At 35.8% G+C, this 22,973-nt stretch overlaps 1 long non-coding RNA gene across 2 annotated transcripts in view; it reads right to left on the reverse strand.

The window, feature by feature from the left end:
* Positions 1 to 15,707: 15,707 nt before the first annotated feature.
* The window catches only part of LOC150097040 (uncharacterized), a 113,548-nt gene continuing 106,282 nt past the window's right edge, over positions 15,708 to 22,973 (reverse strand). For both annotated transcript variants that reach the window (XR_016549826.1, XR_016549825.1), the window contains one exon: positions 15,708 to 16,847. This is a non-coding gene — a long non-coding RNA (uncharacterized LOC150097040). The remainder of the gene's footprint in view (positions 16,848 to 22,973) is intronic.

Genomic DNA, 22,973 nt, shown 5'->3' on the forward strand with positions numbered 1-22,973 from the left:
TCACTAATTACAGGCGGCCACCGATGAAGAGGTTGGCAAACAAGTGCTGCCATCTCTGGGTACCTAACCCTAACAGGATATGTTACTGTCTAAATTAATGTGGGTACTACGATCGATTTTCTTAAGTTTACGGGACGAAAAACCCGAGTTTTTCGTCCCGTAATCCTGGAGAAAAAAATCCGCTTGCATGTGCTAGAGATCGACTAACTCTGGAACCGGTCGAAGAAAGGCTTAGAAAAAGTTCCTCCAGTTGGCGACTAGACTTGAACTTAAGTCTAACTTCGAGCGACCAAGCGCAGAAGATGCAAGCGTCACTTCCACTGAGCTAGACAAGCCATAGGTTTACAAGTCAACCTCTCATGTATGGGCCCCAAATTATTTTAAAATAAAATAAAATATACAGATTCATGCCCATACTAATATTATCTCATTCTATTTGATCATATTACTTCCAGGAGTGGTCAATTTCTATTTGGCTGAGGTGGCATGATGGCAAGATATATGATCGAATTTACTGCAGCGATTCCTGTTTTGCAGATAATACGCTGCCAACTTGCTTGGCTGAGTGGTTAATGTATTTGCTCTCCAGCAACAATCCGCAGCGTTGGGGACTTGGATGTTTGCGATTGTCTTTAGATGGGAGATGAATTTCATCGCCTAGTTTAAAACCACCGTCTCGCTTATTTGGGACACATGAAGTCGCTTGAAAAAGTTTCGTGATTGGTCTCTTTAGCAGAGCTTCTGCGTTATATATAATAAAAATTTAAAAATAATAATTTAGAGGCCTGTGTAGCTCAGTGGAAGTGGCTCTTGCATTCTCTGCACTAGGTCGTCTGAAGACAGACTTCAGGTTCGGGTTTAGTCGCCGATGGAGGAACTTTTTCTAAGCCTTTCAACTAGTTCCAGAGTTAGTTGCTCTCTGGCATGGGTTAAGCAGGTTTCTTCTTCCTTATATTGAAGAAAATCGACCGTAGAACCTACATTATTTCAGACAGTGACACATCCTGTTAGGGTTCGGTACCAAGAGATGGCAGCACTTGTTTGCCAGTCTCTTCATCGGTGGCCGCCTATAATTAATGATAGTCCTGGGACAGCTATCTCTGAAGCTAGACAGTGTTTAAAGGCCTTGCCTACTCCCTATACGGGAATAAAAGGTGATTTTTTATTTAAAAGTTTAAAAAAAAATCAACCAATAATACTAATGTGATATAGATTACAACCCTTTGTGTGTTAAAGTCATGAAAAAAAGGCTAGTATAAAATGAATCATAATACTGGCTGCCCCAGTTACCAGGTGCATGTATGCTGCACATAAGTGAAGAAACTTTTATGATAATAACGAAGTGGACAAATGGCATACATGTGCAAATAAAGTTTTCACACATCATTAGAATTACTTTTTCATATTAGAAGTGTGTTCCATTGATAAAACCAAGACATTAATCTATTACAAACAATGTTTACAACGTCACCATTACACGATGCTGTAATGAGCCAATAATTTGTACTGTCCTGTTGCAAACGTTAGATTGCAACAGGACAGTACAAGGAGATGATTGTTTTTTAAGCAGATTTGTCCAGTGCATAACTTAAATACTTTTTTTAAGTCAATTTTCCACATCATCTCAATACCTAACTTGAAGCTGCTTTGATAAACCATACTTTCCCGTTTACAAATAAAAAATAAGTAAATAAGTCCACTAATGCCTTTTATTCCTAAAGGAAGTATGTGGATCTCCTGTAGCCATTACGTTTTTGAAGACTGGTAGGCAACCGATGTCCACCCTTCAGCCATCATTGATAGCAAGCTCAGGCTATCAATGATTCAATCCATTGATTGGAGAGAATACCACATCCACCATAAGAAGTATGGTGGATGTGGTATTTTAAACCATAATTAAACAAGAATTTATATTATAACATAGATTGAAAGCCAAACGGCTATTTTTCTGGCAACCTTAATAATAATGAAGGAGATATAAATCTTTTGATGTTTAACTGCCAGTAAACGAAACTCTAAGAACTCGGACTAAGATCTATGAGTTTCATACCGAAAAACTATCGGCGAATCCAAGTGTAAATGACCACGTGGTAGTGCAACACCAAGGCAACTCGAATCAAAGGTGGAGCAAGCTCCCTCACTATCTTTTGATATTTTCTCATAATATAAAAACACAGCCCCTAGGGGATGTAATACTGTAATTACATTATGAGGAGAGGTCACTACCCAGACCGGTTTCAACCTTTTTTGAGGTCTCATCAGTGAGTAGGTAGACCTGGAAGATAACAAGCTTTAAATGAAAACTTAAACTCAGACTAAGATCTATGAATTTCATAGATCTTAGTCCGGGTTCTTAGAGTTTCGCTTACTGGCAGTGAAACGTCAAAAGATTTATATATCTCCTTCCTTAAGAATTTATATTCTTGTTTAATCCTTTATCCAAGTATCTTCACTACTAAGATCAGTGTCGTAACTAGCTTTTCATGGGTCCTGTGCAAGATTTCATTTTGGGCTTCCCTTTTTTTGGAAAATATAAAATAACAAAATAAATACAATAGAAATAGATTGTTAATTTTAACCTTAACCAAAAATTTACGGAATCGGCGACAAAATTTAAAATTTGAAAATGAAAATATAATACTGATTAGTTTCTGATACCCGATTTCAGGCCTTCTTCATCCTGAGCCTTGTGCCTGTGCACCCATTGCACCTGCTTCGTTAGAACACTGACTAGGATACTTGTATATACACCCTCTGTCCAAAAAGAAACCGAACTTTTCGAAAATAGAAGAAACTAGTGACGCCACCTGTTGTATCTTTTTTGTTGTCGAAAGCGGCAACCTTCATTAGTATTGTGTCATCTGTTTATGACATCTGTTCATTAGAGGCCTAGTAATAGTGCTAAGAGTGAAAACGAGTTTCAAACAGAAAGCTGCGATTGACTTTTGTGTTAAATTTGGTAAACGTTTTACAGAAACGCATCAAATGCTTCAAAAAGCATACGGTGATCAATGCTTATCCCGTGCTCAAGTTTTTGTGGTTTAACGATTTCAAAGTGGTCGTGAGACGCTTGAGGACGACAAAAAGCCGGGCCGTCCAAAAAATGGACTGAGCGAAGTTAACATCCAAAAAGTGCGTGATTTCATCAAAGAAAACCCCGAAATCGTTCGTGAGATTGATTGAAGATGAATTGGGGATTCCAAAATCAACTTTGCGCAACATTTTGACCGAGAGTTTAAGCCTTCGTAAATTGAATTCGCGATTTGTTCCACACAAGTTGACCGACGACCAAAAAATGTATCGAATTGAACCGACAAGGACCGCTCGTAAGGACTTGAACTGCGTTGAAACGATCGTTACTGGTGACGAAACGTGGTGTTTTGAGTATGAGCCCAAAAACAAAACGCCAAAGTGCTGAGTGGGGACCACCAGAAGAGGGACATCCGATTAAAAGTCGCTTGTCGCTTGGAGAAGTCAAAAGTAAAGGCAATGCTGATTTGTTTCTACGATTCCAAGGACATTATCCGCAAAGAATTCGTTCCGCCTGGCCAAACGGTCAATGGTGAGTTTTATCTCGAAGTGTTGAAGCGATTGATAGCGAGAATTCGTCCCGTACGGTATGAATATCGTAACGACCGATCGTTCATCAAAACACACTGTCACTCCTGGCACTATAACTCGGCTTCTAATAAAACAAATGTCATAAACAGTTGACACAACACTAAAGAAGGTTGCCGCTTTCGACAACAAAAAGATACAACAGGTGGCACCATTAGTTACTTCTATTTTCGAAAAATTCGGTTTCTTGTTGGACAGAGGGTGTATAGTCTTTTGACTTCACCTCAGTTGCCTCAAGATAGATAATGCAAAACACTATGGAAAGGGCGACTACAAAGACCAGGCTCAACCTTTATTGAGGTCTCATCACTGCAAGTCAGACCCAGGAAGATGCCAAGATTGGATCAGTGGCGTGAAATGTCTGAAAATTCCCACTCAATTTTGAAGATGCCATCCTTACACAAATTAGGTAACTACAATGGCAGTTGATCAGTAGAAGAAAGACTATTGTTGGGATCAGTTCAGCCATCGAACATTTTTAAGCCCTTTCCCAGCCATCTCTCAAATTAGTCGATCTTTGACACAAACAAGGTTTTCCTCAGTTGGAAATTCCGGTTTTTAACTCTGGAACTCAAAAAAAATCGCAGAACTCAGTAATCATGCAGTGTTTTTAATGATCCGTATACTTACAGATCACTGATAAACATTAACTCAACTAAGTGTGATGACAAGGCTAAGACCAGCTACTTACCGATTTCTAAAAATGAGAGATGAAAGAGTACCACCAACTTCGGGGTATGGAGAGTAAGAGTTAAAAATATCTTCTTTGTGTGTGTGTGTGTGTGTGTGTGTGTGTGTGTGTGTGTGTGTGTGTGTGTGTGTGTGTGTGTGTGTGTGTGTGTGTGTGTGTGTGTGTGTGTGTGTGTGTGTGTGTGTGTGTGTGTTATATTGTATAAGATCAGTTCAGACAATTATTGTTAGGTTTTAATTAACTGTTCCAGATAATACCTATGATACTGATTAGCACTAAGAGATCATCACGAAATTGGAAAAAACCGAGTTCGATTCTTCGTGACGCGGAATCTTTATATGGAGATTTTTAATTGAAAACGAGTTAGCCGATCTCGTATAGGTTAAAGCAGGATTTTTCTCCCAAAAAAAATCGGCTTTTTCATTGTGCATACAGGCAAATCAATCGCATATGCAAGACAAGAAATGCTATTAGTGGCGATAGATGGCGCTGCGTGTTGTGATAGATTGTGGAATGGTGTGTAGATGGAGATTTAAGTAGTAATATTATTTAGCAGAGATGGTATGGAGTAGAGTGCCCTCCCGCGATGAGTCCTTGGAGGTGTCACGTAATAATAGCCTCGCCTACTCCCGTATACGGGAATAAAAAAAAAAAAAAAAAAAAGGCGTTAGCTGATAATAATAATTGTAAGTTATATCACCTACTATACACAGTAGCATTTTAAAAGTTCCGTTGCATCTTTTAAAATTATTATTATTATTATTGCCTCACACCTCCAATGAACCAAGAATTCATCGTGGGAGGGCGCACTTTGTTACACGCACACAATTCACCGTTTGTGCTACTTAACCTTTTACTATCAAATACCTTGATAGAACTTTAATTTTAAAATTAAATCAATGAAATGATGAGTGACTGTGACTTGATATTAATAAATATCAAAAAAGTTCTGTAACAGTACAATTATTATTTATTTATTTTAATTAGTCTTCAAAAAATGGATTAATGTACTCAGCCCTGTGTTTATTACGTTAAAAATAAAATGTAATTGTAAAATGCAATATTATTGTTTCATCGTAAAACTATAAATTAATAATAATATTTTTAACCGTCAAGAATAGTTGTAACCTTTCAATGAAATTACGAGGGGAAGTCTGGAGTCTATATATATATATATGTGTGTGTGTGTGTGTGTGTGTGTGTGTGTGTGTGCGTGTGTGCAAAAACAGTATAATATTCACAAAAAACTAATTAATTATATAACACATATAATTAATATATAGTATGCACTATTATAATGAAATATTCCTCAAAAATAATATGCACTATTATAATTAAATATGCTAATTATAATAATATTAATAATAATATTATTCGTATACTATACTTGTAACAAAATATAGCAACATTGCTTAAGTTTTCATCAATGTATTACATGTAATTTGAAAGATAATAAACTCTAGTTAAAAACATATTATTATTATTATTGTTTGTTGTTGTTGTTGTATTTATAGGATATTGTGATTTTCATCATTCAGTCAGTATATTATTTATTGTAGTCTTTTATGCAACTCTGTTTACATATTTTCTCACTAGAAATACAAAATAACATGACTTAGGGTTATTTTTTCTTATTCGTGTGGGAGGAAAATTATAAAAGAGTGTACCCACTCGAATTGCTTAACACAATATTATTTAAACTGTAAATATTTACGTTTCTTCTTCGTACTAAGACTATCCATCACAATGGCAATTTAGTCCAGCAAGAGTCGCCCTCTAACAACAAAATGTAGTATTACACTTCCTACTTCCCAGCTTGGCTCGTTGCCAAGTCGATGACGTAGGTTACTGGGAAAAATGGTACTTGTAAATAGCGAAAGCTTTGCGGTAGGTCAATGCAGTGCTTCCAAGAAGTGTTGATCTGCAAGCGGCGTTTTCTGAGGCGCATATAAAAGAGAGAGATACGGGGGGGAGATGCGAAAGAAGAAAACGTAAGAGCATGAAGCACGTGACTCTGTTTACCTTTGAGGTAGAGTAGCTTTCTCATTGGGGTCACTTGAACACTTTTTTTTAGCGTAGTTGGCTTTGACGTTATTGGTCCAAGCGAGTACGAAAACAGAAGACGAAATTTTAAGCTTGTTTATGAACTGATAATCGTTCATATATGGAAAGCTTTTATGGAGCTTATAATTTTTATAAGTTTAAACCATAACGTAGCTATGACAGAATATTATTTTAATTAGATGCGTATAATAAAATGAATAAAACTGCAAATTTTTGAAAGGGAAGATATATATGCAAATGAAATATCAGTTATTTACTCTTCAGCGCTGTAAGTGAAGCCAGGTTTATAATTTTAATTACAATGATTACAAATTCAAAAAAAAAAAAAAAAACATTATTATTATTGTTGTTATGATCCCATAAACGAGGGAATGGTAACTATCGATTGGCAGAAAGTTGAGGAGAACGAAGAAACTTGTGGATTGTATTTCTTGGGAAACACAAGACAAAAAGAAATTTGCTTGGTTAGTTTGAAGTTGAACTTATATAAAATAAGACTTTTAAGACCATGAAAAAAATTACATTTGTGAATAATAATAATAATGGTGGTGGTTGTAGGCGGTGGATGGCGTTGATGTAGCGATTGGTAGTAGGAGCTCTGTGTAGTAGTGGAGACGGAGAGTTGTACAGTGGGTGTCCTCCCGCGATGAGTCTTCGGACTCCTTGGAGGTGTCACGAATAATAATAATAATAATAATAATCAAGTATTCTTTGTGAAAGAGGCCCACCATAACTGAATATACTGGTGACGAGATTATTTTATTATTGTTAGGAGACCGATGCTAATAGTAGGCAACTGAGGGAAATATCCTCTGGCACCAAAAATAAAAATTTATTTTTGTAAGCGATCTTTTGATATTAAAAAAAAGTAATTTAAAGTATAATAACTGCATTTTTTATATAAAAATAAATAAATAAAAAAAATAAACGGATTTTTTTCCTGGGTGCAAGAAAGTCCAGGGTCAGCCTCGACAGGCATACTTAGTTATAATTTAAAAAAAAAAATAGTCTCTAAACCAGAAGTGTTCAGTTTTCAGTGAGGAGAGGAAGGCCTTGTTTAGTTAAAGGAAAGGTCAGTTATGCACAACACATTATGCCTGTTAACTGCATGTGTTCTCTGGCTGGTTTATCTGTTTTCAGGGGAGTAAAAACATGAGTTTCCAGATTTTAAAAACCTCAGCCTCCATTGGAGACTACACTGTTCGTATTAACATAATCGAGGTGGGATACAGGGGAAGGTGAATGGAACAGGTACTTTAGGATCCCACACAGTAACGAGCGATGTTTGTAGCCGCTATAAATTGGAGGAATATGATGCTCTCGAGTCAGTGCAACTGTGTCCGGGTAAAATGGCTTTGTTTAGTTAAAGGAAAGGTCAGTTATGCACAACACATTATGCCTGTTAACTGCATGTGTTCTCTGGCTGGTTTATCTGTTTTCAGGGGAGTAAAAACATGAGTTTCCAGATGTTAAAAACCTCAGCCTCCATTGGAGACTACACTGTTCGTATTAACATAATCGAGGTGGGATACAGGGGAAGGTGAATGGAACAGGTACTTTAGGATCACACACAGTAACGAGCGATGTTTGTAGCCGCTATAAATTGGAGGAATATGATGCTCTCGAGTCAGTGCAACTGTGTCCGGGTAAAATGGCTGCTAGAAGAGAACTGGTGGAGTTCAAAGAGGCTTTGCGATAGGATGCCATGTTGCAGATCTATATGTTCGGCAAATTGGACCATCCCAGGTCAATAATCAGTGATACCGTACCGAGATGGAAGTGCAAGGAGCCAACTGCAAGTGCTACTCACCACACTCACCGAACGTAGGTTGCTATGAAGGATAATATATAAAAATGGCCATTCGTCGGTCGACACGTTGAATGCGGAGTTCTGGGCATTGACTGGAACACGAATCTGCAAAAAAAACATTCAGAACCGAGGCTCATAACATGGGTTTCCATGGTAAGACCGCAATATGTCAGCCCACATTGCCTGAATCAACATGCAGCGTCATGCTCAGTGGTGCAAAGAGCGTGTGCACTGGAACATGGAAAGCTGTGCAATGGAGCGACGAATCACGCTACACCCAAGCAGATGGATGGCATGGCAGATGCCTGGTGAATGTCTCTTACCAGAGTGCGTAATCCCAAGTATGAAATTCAGAAGTGGTAGTGTGATGAGATAGTTCTGTTTTGCCTCAGACCTCTGTGGTGCCAAAAACATTGAGCTCAGAGACGTATCTGGATATTCTGGACATTGCCATGCTTCCTACTTTGTGGCGTTTCTACGGAATTGACCATTGTCTACTTAAGCAAGACAATGCACCATGTCATAAGGCTGCTGCTGTAACTGCGTGGTTTGTGGCCATGAATGTCACCACACTTGACTGACCTCGATTCTATTGAACATCTGTGGAAGGATTTTCAGGGAAAATTTCATTTGCGACGGATAAAATGTGCAGGAGCTCCTTCATACTGAAAGAACACACCGATCCTTGTAGCCAAGGGAACATCCTCCCAATAATAGTGGAAGTTCGTTTTACAGAAATTGTAGATAAATGGACCCTGTAACAGGTCCAATCAAGTGATTGTCGATCATACCACACGTTTACAGAGAAACGATGTTGGAAATTTGTTTGTGCAGTAGTATGTGGATTTTGATATAAGTGAAAGTAGCTTCGTCGGTGAACAGTATTAAGGAAATTAATTGGCTCTAATACCACCCCTTTGTTCCCCTCAATGCGTCTAAATCTAAACTTTACATCCCAGTGGCGCACTCAGGATTTAATCTTGGAGGGGGCCGAGCGCTCAGGATTTAACCTTTGGGGGGACCGAGTTGAGTAGACGTTTTGCGAATACACACCACACATCGCATACGACCTATAACTGAGCATCTGCAGTGATCGCTAATTCATAAGTAGCACACAACATAAATTAAAAAAAAATGAATTTTAATTAGGAAAAGATTTTTGGAAATTTTTCTAGTGTTTTTTCCTTTTCTTTGGGGGGTGCCCTGGCCCCTTCCCCCCCCTGGGTGCGCCACTGTTACATCCCTACTAACAACTCTGAGTCAATATCCAACGATGACCTTTTGTTATTTTCCTCTCCTGTCACATATTGAAAATTTTTTAAAAAATTCTGTCTATCAACCAATATTCGTCAAGCTTTAAATTGTCAATCTATCCCCCATACGAAACATTCCATAGCCCTCAACCTCTCTTGATTTCCAGAAATGAAACTCCATCAATATAATATACGGATTGAGGTCTTTTCAGTCCAACGTGCAATATTCTATAGTTTACCACGCTGAATGAAAATAAGAGAATATATATATATAAACAGGATCTTTACTCTTGCTTTTGATATTATATTTGGAGAGTCAAGAGATCCTTTTTTTTTTTTTCCCCTGCTAAACTAGCGATAAGTGGATGTTGGACTGACGTATTACAAAAATAGGTCATGTAATTTTACTCCCTGACAGGCCAAGTAAAAGCACATCGTGAACCCAATCCTACATGCAGTTTAGGCACCACAGCTCTAAACAACGATTAAAAAAATTAAAAAAAAAAAAAGCGGGAGGGGGGAGAAAGAATGCAGTGTATAATATATGCTAGTTAAAGAATGGTGCTATTCTTTTTTTTTTTTTCCTTCGCAATAAAATTCAACATTACACAGCCTCGAAAACAGGTTTTCTGATTTCAGCATCATTACATATTTGCCAGTTAGACTGATAATTTTATCAGAATGATTCATGAAAGATGTCTCACTAACCAGTTGAATTTATATTTTTCCAACTCGTAACCTGCAAATTATACGTCCGTCGAAATCTGTAATTCCGGTACTGTAAGTCATTAATTAAATATCTTAATAAGACTTAAGGCGCCCAGTGGGATAATCAAGTGCAAAATATATAAAATTAATATAAAATACGAATAATTATATAATATTAATTAGAATTATAAAATATTAATACTTATAAATTATAGATGAAAATTAATTCTTCCAATTCTATGTTTTTACAGCTTGATCGTCTGCCACACTGAAGAGTTTTTGGCATCGTGCCAGCTAACATAAACACAAAAAAATTGTAAAAGAATTTTTTTTAACATAAACCTGAACGATACGTGCAGATAAATTAATGCTAATAATTTATCCGGTTTCACTACTACAGAACATGCAAATCTAACCGATGCGTATCTGAATGCATTATTTTTTGAAGTAGTGACATCCTTATTTCTTCATTCAGTGGCAATGACAATCATTTCATCTTATTATGGGAGTTTGTTAGGTTCAGGAATGAGGGGATTGTGACACAAACACCTCGAAATAAATCGGTGACCTTGGAATTGCCAATGTTATCTAGCAATTGGGCCTAACGGTTGCATCGAAGGAAGTATATCTGTCATGTAACTGGACAGAGGGTGTTGACGGAAGTTAGCCAAGATTGCAGACTGATAGGAAACACAGTAAACAGAGGATACGTTGGAATGCCACATAACACTAGCAAATCCTGTAACTTAAAAAAGAGATTTCACCTATGAAAAGTTTTTGTAGGCCTACAATAGAACATTCGCAGCGGATGGAGTAAGAATTTCTTTTATTAAGATTGTATGTTTTATTTTTATCTATTATTTACACAATCCGAAAGCTCCACTCTAGAGACCAAATATGGCGCTTATCGGAAAGGAGATACACAAATGTATCGAGTCATAAGGCATTATTTAACTTTTTTTTTTTTTAATTTTCAACAATTATTGCTTGACCAATAACTTCGGTCGAAAATGGAAGATTTTATAGACCGACATGCAATAATGGACAAAGGTGGTTTATAATATTTTAATTCAATAATTAATAACAGGAAATATTTTAATGATATAATTAATTTAATTATTATTACTGCCGGCCTGAGTGTTTAACGTATCCGTTCTCCAATTAACAGGCAGAGGATTGGAATGACCGCCTAAAGACAATCACAACCATTCATGCCCGCCACAGGCATGGGCATGAGTACCTGCATCTAACTAAATTCGTGTCAGTGAGATGCAGGTAAGTACGGTTTTATCTCTACAAAAAAATTAACTCGGTTTTTAACTCTACAATTTAGCCAAACGGACTATAGAACACACATGCTAATATACATGTATATTACTAGTTACTATTAAGAACACCAGATGGCCTCCGTTTACGTCACTTTTCTCTTAATGTCGATGCACCAAGTCATGAAATGGACATGTTTAATTTGAATCGAACGTGAATAATCATCGTAGTAACTTTGCCTAAATCGTATCACTGTCCTCCTGTTAATCAACTCTGTTTGTTATCTTGTATCAAACATTGCTAATGCTACATCTGAGACCATTTTTTTTTAAATATAATCTTTTGAAAATGGATTCCTAAACTTGCAGCTTGTCACCCAGCCACTAGGAACGTAGCAAATAAAAACAATGATGAGTACACGCTACCCATTTAGTTGAGTTTGTTCTGTTTGCTTCAGTTCTAGAAGATTTAGTTTTTCCACTGAGCTAACTGGGTCGCCTTCGTGTCTAGATCGTAGCCATTAATGTCAGCAAGTTGTCTTGAATCCCAATCATCGCTTTTACTGTCCAGACTATGGATTACAATACGAAAGTGTGTTCATGGCGCCGGATTGCCTCCACCAAAAAAAGCCTCCACCAAAAAAAACCTCCACCAAAAAAAACCTCCACCTCCGTATGAGACCAGCTAACTCGCCCTTAGTCGAAAGAGACCAGATAAAGGTTCATCACGTCACTGACGGAAACCGAACCCAGGTCTTTCCGCCCAAAGGACGGAAGAAGCTTCAGAGAAACCTAATTTATTCTTAAATCTTCTTTCAGAACAGACTCACAATGTGACAAACCGAATTCCTTCATTTCTCAAATCTTGGCGAGATTACATTGATTACTTTTTTTCGCCTTCATGAAATTCCCAAGGAGGTTGACAGCATTCTCTTTCCAGTTCCAGGAGAAAGAACGGCTATTGTGAATCGAAGATGATTTCATAGCCAAATTTTTGGCTTTAAAATAAGGATAAAATCATAATAGTTTACCCCCCCCCCCTATAATATTACTACGCCAAATTGGAGCCGGTTAGATATTTCTGTTGTCATTTAGCCTGAGAGATTGTTCATTAGCAGCGTCGATGGGTAGAAGGTTGTGCAGAAAGAAGAAATTCAATATTAGATTTGAATTTATAGTTATTCAGAGGTAAAGTAACACCTAATTTCTTGCTTCTTTTAATTCCAAACAACAATCTCAATAGGAAGAATGCATGAATCGATACAATAAAAGTAATCCATTTCGGATACTAGGTGGAGTATATTCATGGCAACAATTTATCTTCCATTCACTTTAATGGAACGCGTAATTAGTTACTGAATAACTAATTAAGTTTTATTGAATTATTCAGATCGTGATTATTATTATCGCGCGAATTTAGTTACTCCCATTTACAAGGCCGTTAGTTACGTCATTCATGATATTTTCTATCACCCATTTTGATACAGAAGGATTGCTGCCAAGTACGATGCCGTACACGCACTGTTGACTGAAGTAAATATGTCAACCGATATGTTTATGGGATCACATTTTTAGATATTTCATCATCCATCTCCGAAACTGCATCTTTAAAACGTTACCATCCTGAAATTAAAAAGAGGGAAAAAACCTCCAAATATACACTGAATGGTCCAAACATATTATCCTTTTGCTAAAATACACGATTAACGACACAGTACCAGATATAAATAAACAGCGTAATGTCTCAGGGACATTGAATTCAGGTGCGTGCAATAATGGGCAAAGGTCGTGATCTGAATGCCTTCGATTCGGGAATGATAGTGTGAATCCGACGGGCCTGTAAAAATGTCTCAAGCACAACTGACTTGCTGCGATGTCGAATTAGCTAACCCTCGGCGCCTACCCACAGCACACTAAATCTAGTGTACACGAGAGGTACACTATATCAGTGCCGTTTAATGCCTTTTATTCTCAAAGAAATTAGACAGAGGTTTTTTTATCTCAAGTAGCTTCTAGACCGTGGATAGCTGATCCCAACTTTTATTTATCACTATCGCCAAGTCCTTCAGTGATTCATATGATTGGTTGAAACAACGTGAGTTCTACGGTCGATTTTTTTTAGTTGCTAAATTAAGGTAAGGTGGGGATAGCTGTATACTTCCATACTAGGGAGATGATGATGATGAGCAAGGTGGTTTCTCGTTGCCTTCCTTGCCATACTATATTTTATGTCTGTCTGTAGTCGTGTGTGTTCACGGGACCGGTTGGCCTGTTTTGAGGGATGAAAAACTCGAGTTACCGGGATATAAAACCACCACCCCGTACAAGACCGGCTAACTCACCTGCCGTCGAAAGAGACCAGATAATAGTTCTTCACATCATGGACGGGAATCGAACCCGATCTTTCCGATCAAAGGGCTTCGTCTATACCAAATAAGCTACGGAGGCTCAACAGTCACCCCCTGTTTCATTATAATTCGTTTTTTTTTTTTTTTAAGTTTCTCTTCGAATTTGATAATTATAGTTTTTGACGTCTACGGCTCATTCAATAAAGGTGATGATATTTGTTTGTAAAGACCACGGTTCGAAAAAAACATTATAAGGACGTTTCAAGTGAAGGTAAGTTAGCCGATCTTATAAGCAAGTGAAAGGTCCACCTCAGCTTTCCGGAAATTTGTGTTGTTTTTCTTTCATCCAGGACGCGCACAATTAGCAGACACAAACTTTGAAGATAAGATTAACCTCCACTATCTCAATATTCACAACAGACTCAGGCAAGGCATTCCATTCACTCACCTCTCAAGAGCTCAAACATCTCAATCACATTATTCTCTTTGCCTTCTACTCTGCAGATTACATGACGTCAATCAATACTTATAGCTAACATTCTACAGTCCTGAAATCATTTCTGTCAACCTCCTCTGCACCCTCTCCATGATTCCACTCTATTGGCATTGAATGAAATTTGTCTTTTAGGATCACTATTATAATTCGTTGAATCTTTGAAGTGAACGATTTTAAAGGGAAAAAAATAACAAAAAATTACTTGTATAGAGTACCACAAATGGCTCCAAGTTCAATTACTGTAATAACGAATAGTGCCATTATATTAAAAAAAAAAATAAATAAATAAAAAATACTTTTTTAAATTATTGTCTCAAATAATTTCATTTTTTTTTATAAAGGCATAGTCATGATTTCTGAGTTTAGAATGCGTTAATTACCATCTGAAAAATGAATATATATTATTAAACACCAGGAAAGTCCAAGAACTCATCGAGGGAGAGCACCTGCTCTACAACTCTGTTTCCACCAACTGACCGCAACTACACCAACGCCATCTACCGTCGGACCACCACCAGTATCTCCCTAGATAATCACAAACATCCACGTCAGGATTCGAACCCGCAGCCTTTCGGCTGGAGAGAGGATACGCTAACCACTCGGCCAGCCAGGCTGACGATATCTATAATATTAATAATAAATAAAATAATAATAATAATAAAAGTAATAAAAATAAAAAATATTTATTTATTTTTGCTTGAATTTTTTATTTATTTATTTATTTTAATTTTATTTTATGATACTTTGATTTCAATAAATCCTTAGGGGCAAAATAAGTTAGAAAACAGAATGACGAACGACTGAGAAAACTTATAGAATTCTAAACCAATTTATAGCCTGAAACTGAATATCGAATTTCAGGGCCTGTTAAAAAGTTTGGCGCTTTTATTGCCGAGATGCGCTACTATAATAAGCATCACCTGTGATGCATTGAACTGTCTTAGTCTTGTACTGTATACTTAATTTGGTATCGCTGTGCTTTTCCGGTATCGCCGATTATCACCCAATTACGATCGCCAAAGTTTAGACGTCACAGCGCCCACTAATGTTATACTATTCGCAGTGTCTCAAGTCCGACGTTGATAATCCTGCCTACCCATGGGTGATGAATTTCGTTGCCTGGTGCGTGCAAAATCATCGCCCTCCTTACTTGAAGCCACAAATAGTAAAAGTTCCATATTTGGGCTCTAGAGTAGGACTTCCGGATTATCTAACTCGTACCCCCCCCCTCCTACACACTCATTAGTAATGTACTATAGATATACAACCATTAGTGGATTGGAGATTGGATTCACGTAAAAAAATTTCTTCCATTACAATATATTAATACTTAAAACAGGAGAAAAACATCTGAAACATCTTATATTTATTTTTAAGTTAATATTTATTTACATTAAATAAAATAAAAATGATATATAAATCATAAATAATGTTGTAAAATTATATTTATTAAATGAATAAATAAATAGCAATTAATTCCAATCTGTATATGAACAATTTTGGAATTTAATATAACGGTTATAATCAATATTTCATAATTACCAGACGACAAATAATTGAAATTATGCAATCATATTTCTTGAAAATTTGAATACTTCAGGCGTACAGTTGTTTAATTAGAAATTTCATGCGAATAACAAGACTTGGTGATGATTCTCTACTAGCTAAATATTAGTTAAATATTCAACTAATACAGGATAAAATATGAATAAATAAATAGTGGAAAACGGTTCGTCTGCTTATCTTAACTATTCATTTTTTTTATGTAAGCATTCCATATATTCTCTATTTCGACCTTCGTACACTTTGGTACCATGTCTGCTGACTCATCAATGCATACCATGACAATATCCACGTGCACTAACATTACTCATTCACTGACAATTTGGCACTTCTTTCGTAGATCCGCGTGCCTCCGTGGGTAGTAGAAGAATACAATGATGGCTAGGCGAGAACCGGAAGTGACGTCAACAACCAAGTCACCACTGCCGAAAATTTCTCATAGAGGATTTCCTGGTCTTATACGGTGATCTACCGTGCAAAAAAAAAAAAAAGAAGAAAAAAAAGTCGGTTGCTTACTGTGACTGTTCCTATTCGTCGCTTTTGGTAAACGAACAGACTAAACAGGTGGGCAGGTCGGATTGCCTTCAATGGATCTGCGTTCGGCACGATGATATAAGATCGCAAAATTAAAAAATAAATAATAAAAAAAATGCTGGTTTTAGGTGTTTGTACTCTGCTAAGAATATCAGCGATGAATTAAGATAACCTTTATATAAAATGACCTTAAAAGTTACTTCATAAGCTAACACTTGTGAATCGGTCATTCACTTATAACTGGCAATTTGCCAGCGCGCGCTTTTTCCCTTCTTTTCCTCCAAGCTGCGTTCCCATGGCCATCAACAGCAGGGCATTAGCATCTTGTTCATTTTGCATCTCCTCATGTTCATGGTCATCTGCATCCCACCCTGGCGTCTGATTGGTGAGGAATTTTTCCATTGACGTCACCAGGCTGTTTTCCTGCTTCAGGGTATGGCCGTCCCGGTTTGTGAGAGGTACGAACTAGAACCATTTCTCAGAAATGACATTTGCGCCTAAGGTAGGAAAAAGGTTTTCTCGTTAGACAGTGCAAAATAGGCTAAAAGAGTCGCAGAATGCTAAATAGCACTTAATTCATGCAGAAAAAAAAAATAATTAAAAAATAAATAAAAAATAATATACATATATATATTAAATAATTAGACTTGACTATACCGAGTGAACTTTGATTTCTTTTCTTAATTTTCATTATTTATTTCCTCATTCTTAATTGTGGTGAGATTAAAGTCTTTAATGAGTACTTCGCAGAATATTTAATATTTTAGGAAGTCACGTGATACGAGGATTTTTATGTGCTTAACGCAACCAAAGTTATCGTATGGCGATAACTTGATCAAAATGTGTCATTTATATAATAATACATTCCTGTACTAACCTGGATTTGTGCAAATATCTTTATTCGTCACTTTCAGTTTGTTGCATCTAGTCGTAGTTCACGGAGTTAGGTTATTTTAAAATATATATAAAATATATTAATAAGAACAACTTGAATTATTAACGAAAACAATAAATATTAATTAATATTTAAATGAACAAATAAGTATTGCAATTTTAGCTGGTTACACCATAACATCTATATCAATATTTTAGATATATTTTCTAATAATAATAATAATAAAAAAGCGCATTTTTGATAATTTTTCGTGTGGTTTGAAGTCAATGGTTTTCGATAGAAGGCGACTGGTTTGTAACTCTGGCGGCAGGATATTAAAATAAACAAAATTAGATCTAATATTTATTATTTAATGTATTATTTAATATTATTTAATTATTATGTATTATTTAATATGTCAAACGTTTTTATTATATTTTTATTTTTTGTATTTTTGTAATTTCAATATTAAAAATCAATGCTTATAACAACAAAAAAAAAATCATAAAATTTCTTATAATAGTTATTTCCTCCAAAATATCTTTTTATTATAAAATATATAATGTTATGTTTTGCTAATTGTTCTTGTACATTTTATTACTTACGGTATACTTTTGATAATATCGATAAATTAATTTTGAATAGGGGCGTTAGGTTTAATACGATTGGAATAACTCGCTTATTTAGCTGAATCTGTTGAACGTATTGCTGAATCTTAAAAAAGATTCAGCAATACGTCTCAATTACTGTTGAGATCATCATGTGTTTCACATATAGTTTCGTATTCAAGTGCCACTAAGTAATTCATTTGCCAAAAAAAAAAAAAAAAAATGAAATGCTTTAATCTTGGAAATCACGTAATTTCCAAGATGATGAATAAACCCCCCCCCCGCAAATAAAAAAGATTTACCTGCTTTTACTAAAAAAAAAAAATATCAGAAACGAAACTCTTAGATAGCTAATTCCTCATCAATATTTATGATAAGGGTATGCATGAAAACCCGGTCAATATTGCCCAAGGCCATTTCCTTCATCTGGTAAGGTGTTCGCAGAAGCTGGTCTTCAGATTTAGGATGTTTATTGGTAACGTTTGTATTTCTCAGAACTCACGTTGTTGCTTCTTAGTAACAACGAGGAAATGAAAACCGTTGGGTAAATACCCAAAGATTAAGGAAGTAAGTGGTCATTTTTTTAAATGGTCATTTATCTGGGTACTTTACAAGGATGTTACACCGAATTGGTTGATAACCACTTTAAGTAATAAATGACAAATAGGAAAAGTTACATTTGCTTAAATATTGTTTGTAAGGAGGTGTTATACGGTGCAAATTTTGTATGTGGCGTGTGTGTGTGTGTGTGTGGTGTTGTTATTATTTGAGATTACGACTGAGCAACTAAGGCGGTGAGGTCAGCCTATTATATCTATTATTTGCGTGTGTTCTTTGGCCAGTTTACTTGTTTTGTGGGGGGGGAAGAAGATCGATCACCACAGAAATTCAAAATAAGGAATATTTTCCCCAAATAATCTCTTATTCACTATTAGTGGGGTCTGTTTGCTGGCCGAATGGTGCCATATCAGCTCTCCAGTCAATAGGGCAGGGGGGGGTTGATCCCACCCTAGGCATGAATGTTGCGAATGTTTTTGAGTAGCAAATGATTTTCATCACCTATGTGAAGTCGCTATCCTGGTTATTGGAGGCATGAAGTGGCTTCAGAAAGTACCATCTTTGTTCTCTACACTCTAGAGCAAGGTTTCCGATTTTCTCTTAATCCTCCAACAATAGGTTTACAATATTTCGTGGTATTGGAAAGACCTGGGTTTGAATCTCGTCTAGTATATACAAAAAACCTTTATTAGTGCTTTTCGGCTGAAGGTGAATTTGATGGTCCCACACGGTGGTGAAAATGCTTCATCTCGCAAACTCGGATGATTCATCCACAAAACGGACAAACCGGCCTTAATTCACACACAATCAACGGACAGAATATACTAGCCTCATGGCCTCAATTGCACTAAATCTGTTAAACACTATACAACACAAAAAAATCGACCTTGAACGTATCTGGTAGATATTACAGTACAGCCCAGTACGAATTTGAGTAATGTGTCGTCAAGTGTCGGGTTTTGTCAAACAGATGTATGTGTCCCGGTGTAATGCCAATAACAATAAGTACTACATTCAATGCAGAGGTCAGCTCCCATCTCTCTAATCGTGAGACGCTGTTCTGTTCGAGTTTTTTTTTTTATCTCAAAATGTACTCAACAGTTACTCCTTTACTGGATATTAAAAAAAAAAGAAGAAGAAGAAGAAGAAAGAAATCACGCAATGTTTAATACATATAGCACTGAACCCAGCAAATGCGCACATGACGAAAAAAAAAAAAACAGAAGGCATAATGCTACAGGTGGCGGTCTAGGAAGACTGGTATATAATAAAGACAGTGAGCATCTCATTCACTGTGAAATAAACGAAGCAGAACTTTTAAATTTTAAACATGGGCTGATTGTTGTCATATTCTGCGCGAATGATACTAAAAAAGAAATAGGCAGATCCATGTCAACATATGACTGATAAGGAAAAACTTACGTCATGTACAGAGGTGACTTGTACAGTTTGTTAAGCGAATGCCACTTAGGAAAGTTTGTAAACCGTCATGCACTAGTACTGTGGGTGAACCAAGATAAGATAATATGAATATCGTGCTCTACGGACTAAACATGGAACTTGTTCAAGCATTTCAGATCTCCAATAAGATCTAAATCCTGGCGCACCCAGGATTTAATCTTGGGGGGGATGGAGGCGAGTTGAACGGATAAAAATATTTTTAATACAATGAATTTGCATTAAAAATATTTTTATTCGTTCAACTAAAATTCGTTAAATTTCATTTATTCAATAAAATTCATTAGGTAATTATAAAAATTTATTTAAAGAATAAAATCCAGTTTTCTTTTCTTTTTTCAAAGCTCTTGAATTATTTCAGTCGTGGTTACATTAATCTCTCTGTGTATATACAACAAAGCCAGTCCGTTTAATCGTGATTATGTCATGGTAGACCTTAAATAGTTTTTAAAGGCGTAAGTTGGAACTTATCAAATATGCAGGACTTGAATTCTCACTCAGGTTACTTAACTTTTATAATATGATCTGGAAAAAAAAGGAAAATGCCCACAAGATTGGACCAAAGCAATAGTTATTCCCATGTACAAAAAAGGACACAAATCTGATTGTAACAATTATCGTGGAATCAGCTTACTTAGTACCTGTTATAAAGTATATGGAAAACTCTTAGCATATAAACTTAAACGTATAATAGACCCAAAATTAATAGAACAAAATGGATTCAGAAAAGGCAGGTCTTGCATAGACTCTGCATTTACGTTAAAATTATTAATTGAAAAACACAGAGAAATTAACATAGAAACACACATAGCTTTTATAATTTTATAAAACCAAAGCATTTGATAAAATTAACAGAGAAAAACTATGGGAAATCCTAGAAGAATATGAAATACCAAACCAACTCTTTAGAGCCTTATATAATATATATCAAGATAATAAAATATCTGTGAAGAACAATAATTCAATATCAAGCTGGAAACTAATAAATCGAGGAGTACGTCAGGGTTGTCCTCTCTCACCAATTTTATTTAATATGTACATAGATAAAATCATAAAATAATGGAAGATAACTAATGAAGGAGGATTCAAGATAAACCATAACACCAGATTAGCTACTCTTCTTTTTGCTGATGACCAAATAATCCTTGGAAATAATGAAGATGAACTACAAAAATCATTACGCAGTCTAAATAATCTGATAAAAACATATGGTTTGGAAATATCAACCGACAAAACAAAAGTCATGGCCTTCAAATGTGCTAATCCAATAAGAAGCAAAATAGTAATAAACTACAAAATAATAGAGCAAGTAAATAAATACATTCAAATATTTAGGTTGCACAATGTCATAGGAAAATGAAGCTGATATAGAACCAAAGATATCAAACTTTTTAAAAGTAACAGGCATTATAAATAAATTTTTTAAACCCAATTATGTACAAAAACACACACGAATAAGAATCTACAACACAGTAGCTAAACCAGCCTTACTTTATGGCAGTGAGATATGGACAATAAAAAAAGCAGATGAAAGAAGAATTGAATCGTCTGAAATGAAATTTCTGCGCAGAACTGAAAGAGTCACAATAATGGACAAAATGAAAAGCAGCGAAATCAGAAAAAAACTTGGAATTACAAACTCCCTAAATAAAACAGTTATTTGCTATTGAGGAAAAATGGAAAGAACATACTAAGAATGAATAGAAACAGAATACCTAAACAAATTCTAAATTACCACCCAAAAGGTACTCGATGCAGAGGAAGACCCTTAAAAAGATGGAATTGAGTCCGGAACAGGCCACTTGGCCTATAAGCCTGGAAAGGAAGAAGAAGAAGAAGGCGTAAGTTAGAAAATGACCTTTCACTGACGCATGTTGTTACCAGAAGCGTTGCAAATATTTTTAATAAGTTATAGATGTTAGGATATATCATTTGTCACACTTTGAAACTGCATCAACGGCGTTTTTGCATGGAGCTATTGCAAACGGTTTTTCTTATGCCACAACTTGAATTCGGCGTTCAAAATTGCTGGATTTGTATAAGGCAAATCACCGGCATAAAATTCACACAATCGACGAAAATCTTCCATTGCACTTGCTGTTGGAGCATCTTTTCCATTTGGTAGAAGAGAAAAAAATATATTTCAAAATGTTGCGGTGCCGAGTGAAACGTTCATGAAGTTGAGTCAATATTTGGTCAATAAATGGAATGAAATAGTTCTCCTGAAATACTCTTCTACAGAATCGGCTGGACCTTAATGTTTGTTTTAATGAAGTCCTTGGCTTGGAATTTAGATTCGAGACATTCTTTTTCACGCTTTGTCATATCTTTAAATGAAGAATCTGATGTTTCACGAACGGTATTTAATTGAGCCACAACATCATCAACAAAATTTAGGGCAATTAAGAGTTCACTGTCAGATTTTTGCATTATTTTAGATAATGGTAAGGCGCACGTAAATATTTTTTGCAAGTTAAATAAAGATATTATAAATCTTAAAAGATATTAATATTATATTATTATAAACAACAAGGACGTCCTGTCTTTTAGGGGTATTCAATACCCCTAAAAGACAGTCCTTGTTGTAATACCTTTTCAATTATGCCAATGCAATTTCTTATTTGTCATAGATATAGCATTTCCAAGTGCCGAATTCAAACTATAGGCCGGACATATAGATAAAAAATTAACTTTGTGGATAAAAATGAAAACAAAGTTTTAATTTTTATTAAACAAACAAATTAATTTTAAACAAATAAATAAAATGATATAATTATGTTACTATTTACTTTTAATGAGATGGTTGAGCTTCTTGGCCCTTGCAGAGTTGCTGGATATCTGGCTCAATATTGGTCAACTTCAGTCGAAGATCGGCACACACACACACACACACACACACACACACACACATACACACACACACACGAAGACGATTTCTGTATTTTGTTTTTATTTGAAGGAGCGATGAAAATTGTTTCTCGCAAAGATGGGGTGTAGAAAAGTGCATGACGATTTTCGACTTCTTCAAATAATTCGGGAAATTCACTTCTCACCGAAGGCGAGATCCAGAATCGAGCCAAACCAAGATCACGGAGTTGCATTTTAAGCACTTGAAAGTGCTTGAA

This window comes from Typopeltis vanoorti, chromosome 18, assembly GCF_054136105.1.
Source record: "Typopeltis vanoorti isolate ZY-2024b chromosome 18, IOZ_Tvanoo_1.0, whole genome shotgun sequence".
NCBI lineage: Eukaryota > Metazoa > Arthropoda > Arachnida > Uropygi > Thelyphonidae > Typopeltis > Typopeltis vanoorti.